The sequence below is a fragment of the Xenopus laevis genome, chromosome 7S, assembly GCF_017654675.1.
Source record: "Xenopus laevis strain J_2021 chromosome 7S, Xenopus_laevis_v10.1, whole genome shotgun sequence".
In the NCBI taxonomy this organism is placed as follows: domain Eukaryota; kingdom Metazoa; phylum Chordata; class Amphibia; order Anura; family Pipidae; genus Xenopus; species Xenopus laevis.
This window is the reverse complement of record NC_054384.1, coordinates 61,472,186-61,485,282: the sequence shown is the minus strand read 5'-3', so window position 1 is coordinate 61,485,282 and position 13,097 is coordinate 61,472,186. Positions and strand designations below refer to the sequence as shown.

The 13,097-nt window shown below is 40.1% G+C and overlaps 1 protein-coding gene across 1 annotated transcript in view; it reads right to left on the bottom strand.

Moving 5' to 3' along the window:
• Nucleotides 1–5,041, bottom strand: part of LOC108697232 (V-set and immunoglobulin domain-containing protein 10-like 2) — an 82,419-nt gene extending 77,378 nt beyond the window's left edge. Inside the window, exon 1 of the mRNA XM_041571310.1 lies at nucleotides 4,998–5,041. The gene's annotated coding sequence lies outside the window, so the exon portion shown is untranslated. The remainder of the gene's footprint in view (nucleotides 1–4,997) is intronic.
• Nucleotides 5,042–13,097: the final 8,056 nt, after the last annotated feature.

Here is a 13,097-nt window from a genome sequence, read left to right as displayed (position 1 = left end):
TCGAATGCTTTAATGCCCTTATTGTACCTAGTTATATTTTCAGCGAACCCAGCTATAAATTTTTCAGTATAAACCCAGGCAATATGGAACGGGAGCAAAAACAACAGTGTCTTTGTATAAACACGGCCTGGCGTGTTTATACAAAGACACTGTTGTTTTTGCTCCCGTTCCATATTGCCTGATGAAGCAGGAAATGCCTGCGAAACGCGTTGCAATACTGTTTTGTGAATAAACTATTATTGAAAATTACCACTTTCGTTGGTGTCTGCTTGGAGGAGGTAAGTTCATTACTACCTCCTCTGAATTACCCATTGGGTTTTTAAGTGCTTTTAGCTATTTTTATCCTTTTGGCGCCTCTGTTTTGTCTTACTACTATATCGAGTCCACCCCGAGTGGAGGGGTATCATCCCCTTTTTCTTCTTCTACAGAGAGCGACGTTTTATTCCTGAGTGGGGTCAGGATAATGTCCCCACCTGCCTATACAGATTACTCCCTGTAAAAATATATTACACGATTGGGGCTCTTGGTGTTCCTTTTTGTCTCCATATTGACAGATATATTTGCCAAATGACATTTAAAAGACAGTACATTTTCCTTCTGTGTTTAACCCTATGGAAAATGAGAGTCCGAAAAGTGTTTAATTAATTGACACTTTGCTCAGTGTATTTAGGTTTTCAGAAACTTGTTCTGACATGTAGGTTTTCCTGCTCATAAACAAACCCCATAGTGTGTAGTGGTACAACTGTTATCACTGCTGTCTTACAGTACTGGAATTCGAGGTTCAATTCCGGTCAGTGCACTGTGTGCAGGGAGTTTGTATGTTACCCCCATGCATGCGTGGTCTTCTTCTGGTTACTCCAGTTTCTTCCCACACTCCAAAAACATACAGGCAAGTTAACTGGTTCCTGATAAAATTATCCACAATATGTGTGTGAAAATAACAGGGATCTTATGTAATAAACTGCCCAGGGCAGGACTAATGTGAATTATGTATTTTATATATAAACTCTGTTAAATGCTGCAGAATATGTTAGAACTATATAAAAAATCTCTAAAACTTCATTAAATAAGAGGCTTTTTGGCGGAGAGCCCAGATACTTAGCACCTGTACTTTTTGTCCATCTTCCCGTGTTTCAAATTTTGGAGGTAAGCACATATAGAAAATAAATGCCATGAAATTTGAATGCACAATGTACATTTTGAGGTCTCTACATGCCAGTGGGCATCAAATTGTTTGGTGGACCCCTGGCATTCATATTTAGGATGTTCTAGCTTGTTATGTAATGCTATGTAGGAAATAAGGTGCTGGAAAGTGGAAACTTTGTGGAGTTTTTCAGATATACTGTATCATCAAAACCACTAATTTTAGAAAATTTAGAAAAGAAGTTTGGAGTAGAAAGCCATGTTTACCCATTTTGGATTCACCTGAGTGAACTTAATTTTATCATGAAACTTCATTATAAAGTAAATTTTTCATTTTTTTCCCTTTCGTCTTAATTTTCCAATCTCATATGTAACATGTGATTGCACATAGCTTATTTCTATACTGTTTGCTTATTCTCTCTACTGCTTGAATTTTTGATGCTTCTAGAATTTTTGTTGCTCAATGTACAGTATATTTTCCCAGGTAAACTAAAAGCCCCCCTCCCAGGAAATGCCCCTAAAGGGAAAGAGCACAAGATATTCAAAAACATGTCAAATGTCTGCTGGCATTTAAAGGGTCAAAGCAGGAAAATAAAAATATTTGTTACCGGAACTTTGGGCTTAAAGGAATACTGTTCTTAGAATACAAAGTATTAACATTAACCTAGTAGCCATGAAAAAAATAACTTCTTAACTGCTACAAACATGTAAAAACATATTACACACAACTAAAACGAGAACAGTGCTCAAACCTTTCAAAATTCACAACACATTTTCAATTTATTAGAAAAACGCCTGTTAGGGCAATAGTTTTATTTCTATTATATCGATGTGCACTTGTGCTTTTCTTTGTTTTACTGTGTCATATATTATATAAGCCGCTGTGTAATTTAGATAAATCCAAAATCAGCAATTTGATCATAGTTTAACCAGTGGTTATTGGTAGTCACAAGCTGAATGAAAACGTAGAGTTAAATGAAACCTAGGTTAACTTCTTTGTCTATCTGATCTCTGTCTGTTCAATGTGTGCCCCTAGATTCAATCAGTGATAATGTGATTATATATAAATGCCCTGATGCTCTTAATAATTAATAGTCTCCAATGTGAGGTCATATTTCCATGCATCTGCCAGGAGCACTAGAAACCAATTGTTTGAACGTTGCTCATTGGTGAGGCTATATCTCAAATTACTCTTGTTGTGAGTTGTGTAAAATGAGAAAAACTACCCATCCCCATATGCCTTCAAGTATAGCAGAAAACAGTTTGATCCTTGTTGCATGCATCCCATACCAGTAGAGTTTATTGCAAAGTAAAGTAACCAAGAAACATGTTGTGCTTCAATGCCTGGACAGTAGCCCCACAAGCTAATCCTTTCCTCATATCCCATTTATTAACCATGTAAACAACACTACTTCATCTCAGTAGTCATTTTTAATCTTCTCCATGGTAAAACCCATAGCTGTTAGGCACTATGCATTTTCACCTAATGTACAGACAGATTTAATATTTTTATTGATTTTCAATTGTCAAGAAAAATAGCAGGTGCAACGTAGTATTAGCTTTGATAACATACATTTCACCAGTTGATATCCTAACAGATAGCTCACTGAATGCTCAGCTGTTACCATGTTTTCCCTAAACCAATATAACTTTAGGTAGGGCTCTAAACTAGGTTAAGTAGGAGAGCGAGAGATTAAGGTAGAAAGGAAGGAAAGGGAAAGAGAAAGTTTTCAGGTTCTGACTAATGGAGGAATCAGAGCATCTCATGTTCTGTAAGTTTTTTAAAGGTCATTTTATCAGCTCTACTTTGCAGATTCTCCAGGTACTTGGCCCACATGTTCCACTCCAGCTCCCCCTCATAACTTCTGTCATGAAGTTTGTCTCTTATAGATTCCATTGCTCTGATCCAGTTCACTTTGTTATCAGTGATTGTAGTCATGGAAGATGAGGCTGTTTCCAATTTGCTGCTAATAGAGATGGGAATGTATGTGAGGCAGCTTGTATCGTGCAGTGTAGAACCTCAGAGAGCAGAGTCACTACCATTTTCCAAAATTCCTGAGCCACTGTACAGGTCCACCAGGTGCGCAAGAAGGAACCCCTGTCTCCACAGTCTCTGAAGCATAGAGAGTGGGCTGGATTGCCGCTAAGCCTGCTAATGTGTGTGGGGGTGTAGTACAAGCAAAATATGATTTTGTATGCTCTTTCACTGGAGATTATACATATGGATGTTTTATTGGCTGTTTCCCAGATTGCTGACGAGGTCTTTTTAGAGATTGTGAGATTTAGATCCTCTTCCTTTTTTAACATGTAGGGATGGTGTACCTCTGTATATCTGTCGCGACAAATGTATGTCATTGAGATCAGGTGTGTGGGGTAAAGCGGTTGTGACATATTGTTTTGAAGTATGTAAGGGTCTGATTTATTTGTGTTTTGAAGTTGGCTTTCACGTAATGTCTAATTTGTTTGTATCGAAAGAATTGTGTATGTGGAATGTTATGTTCCTTTCTAGATTTTTGGAATAAGATAACTTCAATGAGAAGACAAGTAGAGTGATTCGATTCGGTTATCCAGGGTCTAAATTCCTTAGTGGTGCATCCCAGTGTGAAAATAGTTTTATGTCTAGTAGCAGGGGTACTCAATTTCATTTTAATTGCCAGATTTAGTGCTTGTCGCGATGGGGGAAGAAGGCCTGGTGGGGTGTCTCTAGATGCCTTGGGTATCCAGAAGAGATGTGTTAAGTGCAATGGGGCTGTGAAGTGGTTTTCTATTTATTTCCAAGGTTCCTCTGTCAGGGCATGCATATGGACCATTGCTTCTAGTCTGCTTGCTTGGTACTATTCTATACAGATGAGATACTCCCAGTCCTCCCAGTGTTTTGGGTTTGGTCATAATTGTGGCTTTTGTTCTGTGTTTTTCCCCTCCCAGATGAAGTCTGATATTGCTTTTTGTAGGGACACAACTATTCTCCTGAAAACAAATATTGCAGTAGTAATGTCATTTTGACAGATGCTATCCTGCCAAACCAGGAGAGATGGTATGAGTGCCACATCAGTTAAGGGTAATTGGTCTTATACAGGGTGTCATATATCCCTAAATTTGCTAATGAGACTTGTTCCCATTTATAATCAATTTTAGTTCAGTTGTAGACATCTTTAGTGGGAGTGCATACGTTTTTCTGGGGTTAATTTTGTATCCCAAGATACATTGGAAGCATTCTAGGGTCTGTAGCAAGTTTGGTAATGTGGTTTGAGGGGAGGTCAGCGTGAAAAGAATGTCGTCTGCAAAAAGGTTCATTTATTATTCCTCATCTCCCACCTGGAAGCCCTTGATGTTGGGGTTTTGTCTGATGGCTTGGGCTAAGGGTTCTAGGGACAGTGCGAACATTAAGGGAGACATGGGGCAACCCTGATGTGTACCCCCTTTAATCTCAATGCGGTGATGCGGTTGGAAAAAAGTCCCATGGGTTGTACCTGGGCTGTGGGTGCTGTATAAAGTTGTTTGATGCCCATAAGAAATGGTTTAAGTATGTTTAGTTTGTCTAAGACTGCGAACATATAGCTCCATATACAAAATTCAGGTGGTTGTGGAAGCACTCTTAAGGCTAAATTAAAGTATATTTAAGTATAATGGAAGTGCTACTTACAATGCACTTCCCTGGTTCCCTGTCTCATAAGTAATTCAGTATAAATGCAAGTGCATGTGTTTACAAAACAGGGGTTTTTAGTTACAAAGTTATGATCATAAAGTTGAAAAGCCACCATACCACGTCAAGGTAAACCCCATATGGCAGTCCCTAACTTGTTTATCTCAGGTCATAGTATAAAAAGACTTAATTCTCTGCATAATAGCATTACCTGTATTCAGTGTGTGTTGAACATTGGTTCAGTCTGAAGGCTGAATCCTCCCCCACCAGTAAAGGCTTTTAAGAGAGAGATATTGGCCAAACCAATGCCCATATTTAAAAGCATAGAACCACCATTAGTATAAACATATAGCTCCAGTCTAGTCTGTCAAATTCTTTTTGTGCATCTGAAGACAAAAGAGGGAGGAGGAGGTCAATTTTGGTGCAAGGCAGATCAGGTCTGTTGCTTTGCGAATATTGACCACCGCTTAGCACCTTGGTAAGAAACCCCACCTGATCCTGATTAATTAGGCTGAGGAGCACTTTGGAGAGCCTATTAGCTAGTGTTTGTGCAAAGAGCTTAATGTCAGTGTTTATTAGCGATATGGGTCTGTAGCTATCGCAGTTATAGGGTACTTTCCCTGGCTTTAGTATCATTACTATAGAGGCTGTTTGCATATGTTTTGTGGTGGGTGAGCCCTCCAGGAGCGATTGGAAAAGGTCTTGCAGGTGAGGGGTCAAATGTGTTGAAATTTTTTTGTAGTATTTTGCCATATAGCCATCTGGGCCTGATGCTTTACTCAACTTAGAATCTTCAATTACCTGTTCAATTTCTTTTGTGGCAATTGGGGAGGCTATCATCTCCTGGTTTTCCCTTGTTATGGTCAGGGGGGCCCAGTTTGTCAGGAATTCTTTCTTGCTCACAAGGTGTTCCTCAGGAGCTTTGCCAGCTGTATATAGGTTTGTATAGAAGGTGCAGAATGTGTTATATCTAGTTATTGTTCCTGTGGGGGTACGTATATCATGGATAGTCTGTGAAGTATGTAGTGCTTTCAGTTTGCGAGCTAACATTGTGCATGTGGCTTGTTAGCGTATTCATAATATGTGTTTAGTTTTCCAAAAGATATAGGCCACTTTATCTGAAAGAACCTGGATCAGCTGTGTCCTTATGTCCTGTATTTCTCTAAAGCTATTTGGTGCTGGTTTCGTTTGAGAGTGATTTTTCAAACCCTGCTTTTTTTGCATTGTGTGGAATGTTTTATAACTATACCTCCTATAACTGCTTTGTAGGGCATCCCACTTGATTGCTACAGATGTGTCTGTTAGAGTGTTTGTTTTGAAATATTCTGTGTTAGAGATTTCTGTACAGGTGTCGATGTCTAGTAATAGAGATTCATTCAGTCGCCAACATCCTTGTCCTCTTATTTCTTCCCACTTGACAAATGTAGTTTCTACCATGCAGGGCCACAACTAGAGGTAGGTAGAATACACCTTTATTTTTTAATGAACTGTTTGTACTTATTGTACCCCCTGGCCATGTGTGATCTCTTTATAATACACAAAAGCCATGAATATCCTGTAAATTATATCCTTATAAACGGTGAGTAGTGATGTCATCAGTTATAAACGGTGAGTAGTGATGTAATTTCTGTCACATGACTCACTAAAATTTGTGTATTATAATAAATAAAGTACCCCCAGTTGTAAAATATGAGGATATTAGAAGTTACCTCGGAGTTCCATGACCTGTATAAAAACACTCGGCCTTCGGCCTCGTGTTTTTATATGGTCATGAAACTCCTCGGTAACTAATAATATCCTTATATTTTACAAGAGGGGGTACTTTATTCACTATATTATGTCTCCGTAGCGTAGGGGCGGCAGCAGCGATCCCCAGTCCTCACCTCCCTCTAACTTGCTGGAAACCGTGTCTCCTGCTGCCTGCTGAGCTTCTTCTTAACGATCTGTCGTGCGTGAGCTGTAGGTACAGATCATCTGGGGCAATAATCTTGCTGCTGCTGGCTTCTGGCCTGGCACATATTTGAGGGGCAATATTTTGCTGGCTGGCACAGATATGGAGCGATATTTGGCTGCTGGCTGGCACATGTACTACTTTGGTGGCACTATTTGGCTGTTGGCTGGCACAGGTACTAATTTGGGGGCAATATTTGGCTGTTGGCTGGCACAGGTACATATATGGGGCAATATTTTCGCTGTTGGTTGGCCAAAGGTACAGATATGGGGCAATAGTTTGGCTGCTGCTGTTGACACAGGTAGAGACTTAGTGGCAATATTTTGGCTACTTGAGGGTAAAATTTCGACATATATTTGGGTGTGGATGTTTTGCTGAAATGACATTCCTGAAGTAGCAGGATGTCTATTCGCTTTTTGAAATAGTCAGAAAAGACCATAGTGCATTTTTGTGCTATGTTCAATTTACATTGTGTGAGCCTACCAAAAAGAGGGGAGCTGGAGGGGGTCTGTGGGCCCATCTTATATGCTGTTGTTAGACCCTTGGGTGGGACGTAGAAGACCTGATAGATAGAGAAAGAATGTACGAGTGAATCAACAAGTAAGTATCCCTTAGGTTGTTTGCTGCCTTTCAAGTGGTCAGTTAGAGGCCACGCCCTACTTGCAATGCCTGTCCAGGAAAAATTGCACCAAGAACTCACTGCCAATGCTTCCCTATGGTGCTCAGGGTTCACTGGGGTTGCAGTCTCTTTTCCTGCTAGGATCCTCCTAGAAGCAATCTCCTACTAACCATTCTGCCTGGTTCCCATTTCTCTCCCCTGCATTCATTCTTAAGACTCTGACTCTGTTGCTGTTTAACCCCAAGTAAAATCTTTAGCATGGCAGCCTGTTAAGCAAAGGATAGCATATAAAATCCTTCTGATAACATTCAAAGCCCTTCACTCCTCTGCTCCTCACTTAATTTCTTCACTAGTCTCACTGTACGTTCCTGGCCATCTCATCTGCTTCTCTCAGAGGGGCAAATTCACTAAGATGCGAAGTTGCGCCAGGCGCAACTTCGCCGCACTTCACCAGGCGTAGTTTCGCCAGCGCTCCGCAAATTCACTAAAATCCGAAGTTGCGCTCAGGGGTAGCGTAAGGTTGCGAAGTTGCGCTAGCGTTGATTCGCTATGTAAAGCGAAGTTACGCTAGCGAAGGTTAATTTGCATACGGTGCCAAATTCAAATTTCAATGGAGGAAATGCCAAGAAAACCTTCAAATTATCAAATAAAAATTTTATTTTGCCCTACACATGTGCCCACTGTCTAGGTAAGTTGCCATGAGTCAGGAAATGTAGGGGAGAAGGAGGGGAGCCCCAAAAAAATTTTCGATCTTTTTCAGCCTATCACCCATAATGTAGAAAACACGCCAGCGTTTTTTGGGACATAGAAAAAATTTTGACTTTTTTTGAAACAATCCCTATCTACTCTATTGCGCTTCGCCAGGTCTGAGGTGGCGAAGGAAGTCTAGCGTAAAAGGTAGTGTTCAGTACACTGCGCAAGTTAGTGAATTTGCGTAGTTACGTCGCTAGCGAAAATTCGCCTGGCGTAAGGGTGCGAAGTAACACTAGCGAAACTACGCCAGCGTTCATTAGTGAATTTGCGCAGTAACGAAAATGCCAAACGCTAGCGAACGAACGCTAGCGTTCGGTGCTTCGCGTCTTAGTGAATTTGCCCCAGAGTACCTTCTTTCCACATCATCCACATCCACTGCCACCTATAATCTCAAACCTTTCTATCTTGCTGCATCTTCCCTATGGAATTCCATCCCTGAATTCCTTTTCATAGCGAACTTTAGCTAACGTTCATTTCTGAAGCACTACATCCACTATTTTGGGATGCGGCCAGATCTCAAATCCTTTGTGCAAGATTCAGCTGAATACCGAACCAAATCCAAATTCCAATTTGCATAAAATTAGAATTTAGAACTTTGTGTGGGTAAATATTTTTTGACTTTCTTGTTTGTGTGAAGAAAAGTCATGTGATTTTTTGGATTCAGTTCAGCCAGACACTTGGATCCGGCCGAATCCAAATCCTGCTGAAAAATACATAATCTTAGTCAACTCCAAAACCAAATCCTGGATTCGGTGGATCCCTATAGAAAATGCAATATTGTTATTCACAGCAAATCAAAGAAACAATAAACACTGCTGTTTGGACTGAGTGTGGGTGCTGAGCTCCTTGTTGATTTTTCTAGTTCTCTTTGCAGTACAATATCACTTTCACTTTAAAACTTTAATGAGGCGTAACACTCTATCCCTTGATCTTGTTCTTCCCCTTAATACAGTGTTAGTGAACTACCTGCCATTTATGGAAGAATTTGAGAGCCTATCACTCTTTCTAATTATTTCTTGATTCTAAACAATAACATGCTTTCTGGATATTTGGTCATTGTTCTGAAATCTGGTATTAACAAGACCTTGTCTGTTTTTAAGTATTGTAATAACAATACTTATAATTTATCTTTTATTTTTTTTATACCATAGCAGTGCCTTCACAGAAACTCTCAAGTTGTAGTAAGATGTAAACATAAAAAAACTAATGTTATTGCTGTTCTCTACTAACAAGTTACCATTATATGTTTGCTATATAATACATCAATTTGCCTTTTAACAAAGTGGAGAAAATTAAAATATAGGACTTTTCAGCAATTGTTGCCACCTTCACTGCCACATACTATATTAGTTACATTTGGGACATTTCATTTCAGGGATACCATTGATATTCATTGAATATTAATGAGGACACCCTCATGGAGAGCTTGTATGATTCTGATATAAAACAATACATTTATCCTTTTTATATCTATTACTATTGCTCAGTATGCGAGACTGGATACAGTCTTTCTTTAGCTCGCTTTGATTCATTTTGTTATTAAATATATTTTTCTCACTACCAGGTGAGGAGGTATTGGTCTTATGAAATATATTGTTTAATCTGGGACAATAAATACACTCTACTTTGTATTAATAAAAGGAAGTTATCTCTGATTGTTATGCTTTTTAAATGGCTGACAATATTTGGACAATTTCTATCTCATCAAACTCCCCTGCTAAATTTATCAGTGACCAGGAGGTGTCTCTAAAGACGTAGCTTCTGTATCAGGTTCTTGAATGAGTATGTTATCAGGTCGCACTATCCTGCACTATCCCTAAGCAATGGCCACACTGAGCAGTTTCTCGGTACATGTACTCATGCCTTTTTGTGCCAAAATCCACTCCGAGTGTCTGCACACAAGCCGATGTGGTGAAGAAGAGTGGATTGGCTGTTGCTTCCCAACAAACAGCTATGTGTGGCTCTGTCCTAACTTTAGGCCATAGTTATTTGCCTGCATAAGCCTGATGAACTAGTCTTGCTCATCCATGCCACAAGTCATTATGACATACAACACTTGTTTTTCATTCTCAACCTCTAGATTTGACTCCAATTTTTATTGTGTTGATTATTTTATTGGGCCTTGTCTCCATTAAATCTTTTACATGGCACTCTGTTGTTCTCCTTGTACACTCTTTCTTTAGAAGACCATAAGTCTTCATTTGGCCTTAAATATCACCTACGCTTCTATCCACCCAACATTATAACTCGGGCTCTAGAATTGTGTTATCACTCAACACTGCAAAGGCCTTTGACACAGTTCAATGGCAGGTCCTTTGGGAAATTTTGGCCCAATACAAATTCGGCCCCAAATTTAGAAAGTGGGAACAGCTGCTTTACGCTCATCCCCGAGCTAAGATTATGGTGAACGGGAGGTTAACTGAGAGTGTATCCCTAGTGAGAGGCATGCGTCAAGGTTGTCCACTTTCCCCAATGCTCTTCGCTTTGGCTATTGAACCATTGGCCATTCTTGTACGGGCAGATGAGGGGATACAGGGTTGGCTACTGGGGAATTTAACTGAAAAAATATCGCTATATGCTGATGATATGCTGTTGGCAAATTCGCACCAGGCTCTGGAAAATCTCCTTATGGTGGTGACTGTATTTGGTCGATACTCTGGACTTAATATCAACCATTCTAAATCGGTCATCTTCCCTATAGACCCTCTCCCCCCGGGCACCCCTGATTATATATATCACGTCTTCAAGTAGTGACCTCATTTAAATACTCAGGTGTAATAATACATAAAGAGCTAGATAGATATGAACAATTAAACTTGAACCCGATAGTGCAGACACTAACTAACAGAGTTGGTATTTGGCAGGACTTAACCCTCTCTCTCACAGGTAGAATTAATATATTTAAAATAATTTTTCTCCCTAAATTTTTGTATGCTTTGCACAACTCTCCTAGGGCTTCTTGGTTTACAGGGGTGGATAAAATAATTAGGGGCTTCTTATGTGCAGGAAACCATCCACGCTTACACATAAAAATATTGCAAGCTTCTTCATCTAATGGGGGACTAGCCCTACCTAACCTCAAACTATAGTTTCTGGCTGCTCAACTAGTCTATGCCCATTGGTGGCTGGTCCCTGATATGAATAATCCAGCAGTTATACTAGAAGCCACCATAGTTGGCTCACTTGAAGCCCTATCCAAACTTCCATAGAGAGGTCCTCTTCTTATTGTTCCATCACATCGTCTATGGTCACTGTTGTTCAAGCTTTCCAGAAAGCCCTGAAATTGATACAGGGCCCTTCTGAAATTTGGTCTCCTAGGACCCCAATATGGGGCAGTAGCCATCTCCCTCACTTTCATGGGCTACAGGACATAAACAGATGGGCACAGTTGGGAGTCAAAACCTTAAGGGACATTGTCAACGGTGGTGAATGTAAAACTTATGACTTACTGAGGCAAGAGATACACCCTCTTCTAAATATGTTTTTTAGGTTTCTGCAGTTGCGTCATGCTTTTAACATGCAATTCCCTGAAAGACCCATTAGGGTAACTGAAACCACCCTAGAAACTTACCTCCACAGACAAGACCTGACTAAACCACTTTCTTCGTTCTATATTATTTTGTCAACTGCAGGCTCTTCACCCCTGGAAAAATCTTAGACCAAATGGCAAAGAGACATCACTAAGTTGGATGATGAGAAGTGGTCTGATGCTCTCAAAATGGTTCCAAATATTTCCATCTCAATGAGAGATAGATACATCCAGGTAAAGTTTTTAAGCAGAGATGAGATAGGTACCCTGTTCCATGTATTTTGGTTTTGCCCGGACAGGGATTCTGGGGTAAGGTGCTTCAATTCCTGGATGAGAAGCTAGCACTCCCAAATATTCGTTCCCCCAGAACTCTGTTTATTAGGCCTAACTGGTGATGTTCCACTTCGCTCTTAAACCAGACTCTGCTACCTGCAGCTGCTCTATTATGCTAAGAAAGCCATTCTTATGCACTAGAAGTCCCTGGACCCCCCCTCTTTGCAATATTGGCAAAAGCTGGTAAATGAAACTCTTCCAAGTCAGAAATTTACATACTTAGCCAGAGGGTGCCCAGAGAAATTTGATGCCATATGGGGCACCTGGTTAGATATACAGTAGTATGGAAAATGGTTGTAATCCTATAAAGTTGTAATTGATACCCCTGCCTTGCCCCTCTTCTTTTCTTCTCTATTTCTCTTTCTCATTTTATTGTTGTTAAAAAATTGCAAAATAAAAACTTTAAAAAAATATATATATATCACCTACGCTGATGACATCCAGATATATTTAGACACCCCTTCACTAACTGCCTATGTTCAGAAGGATCGCAAATTGCCTTCTAGCTATCTCCTCCTGAATGAACCAACAACAGCTCAAGCTGGCTGAGCTCACAGTCTTCCCACCTAAACCTGGCCCCTCTCTTCCTTTCACCATTACCATTGACAGCATGCCCATTAACCCTATTAATTCATTACACTGCCTGTGTACATTTTTGACCAGTCTCTCTCCTACTCCAATCATATTAATACTGTTTTCCCTTTATTTAGTTCAGAATAATACTACCAGCAAAACTTGTCACTTGTTCCTTCACAATATAGCCAAGATATGCCCCTTTCTTCACAAATAACAGCCAAAACACTTATCCATGCCCCTATCTGGTTTACTCTATTGCAGTCGCCTACTAACCGTTCCTCTTGACTCCCATCTCTCTCCCCTGCATTCAATCTTAAGCCACTGCTACTAGAATCCTCCTGCTCTCTCCTAAGAGGGAACCTGTTAAACCCCAAATAAAATCTTTAGCGTGGCTGTCTGTTAAACAAAGGATAGCATATAAAATATTTCTGCTAACATTCAAAGCCCTTCACTCCTCTTCTCCTCACTACATTTCTCACAGCACAATCCTGGCAATTTCCCCCACTCCTCTTGGAGCCACCTTGTTTTAAACCCATCAACCCTTCATCTT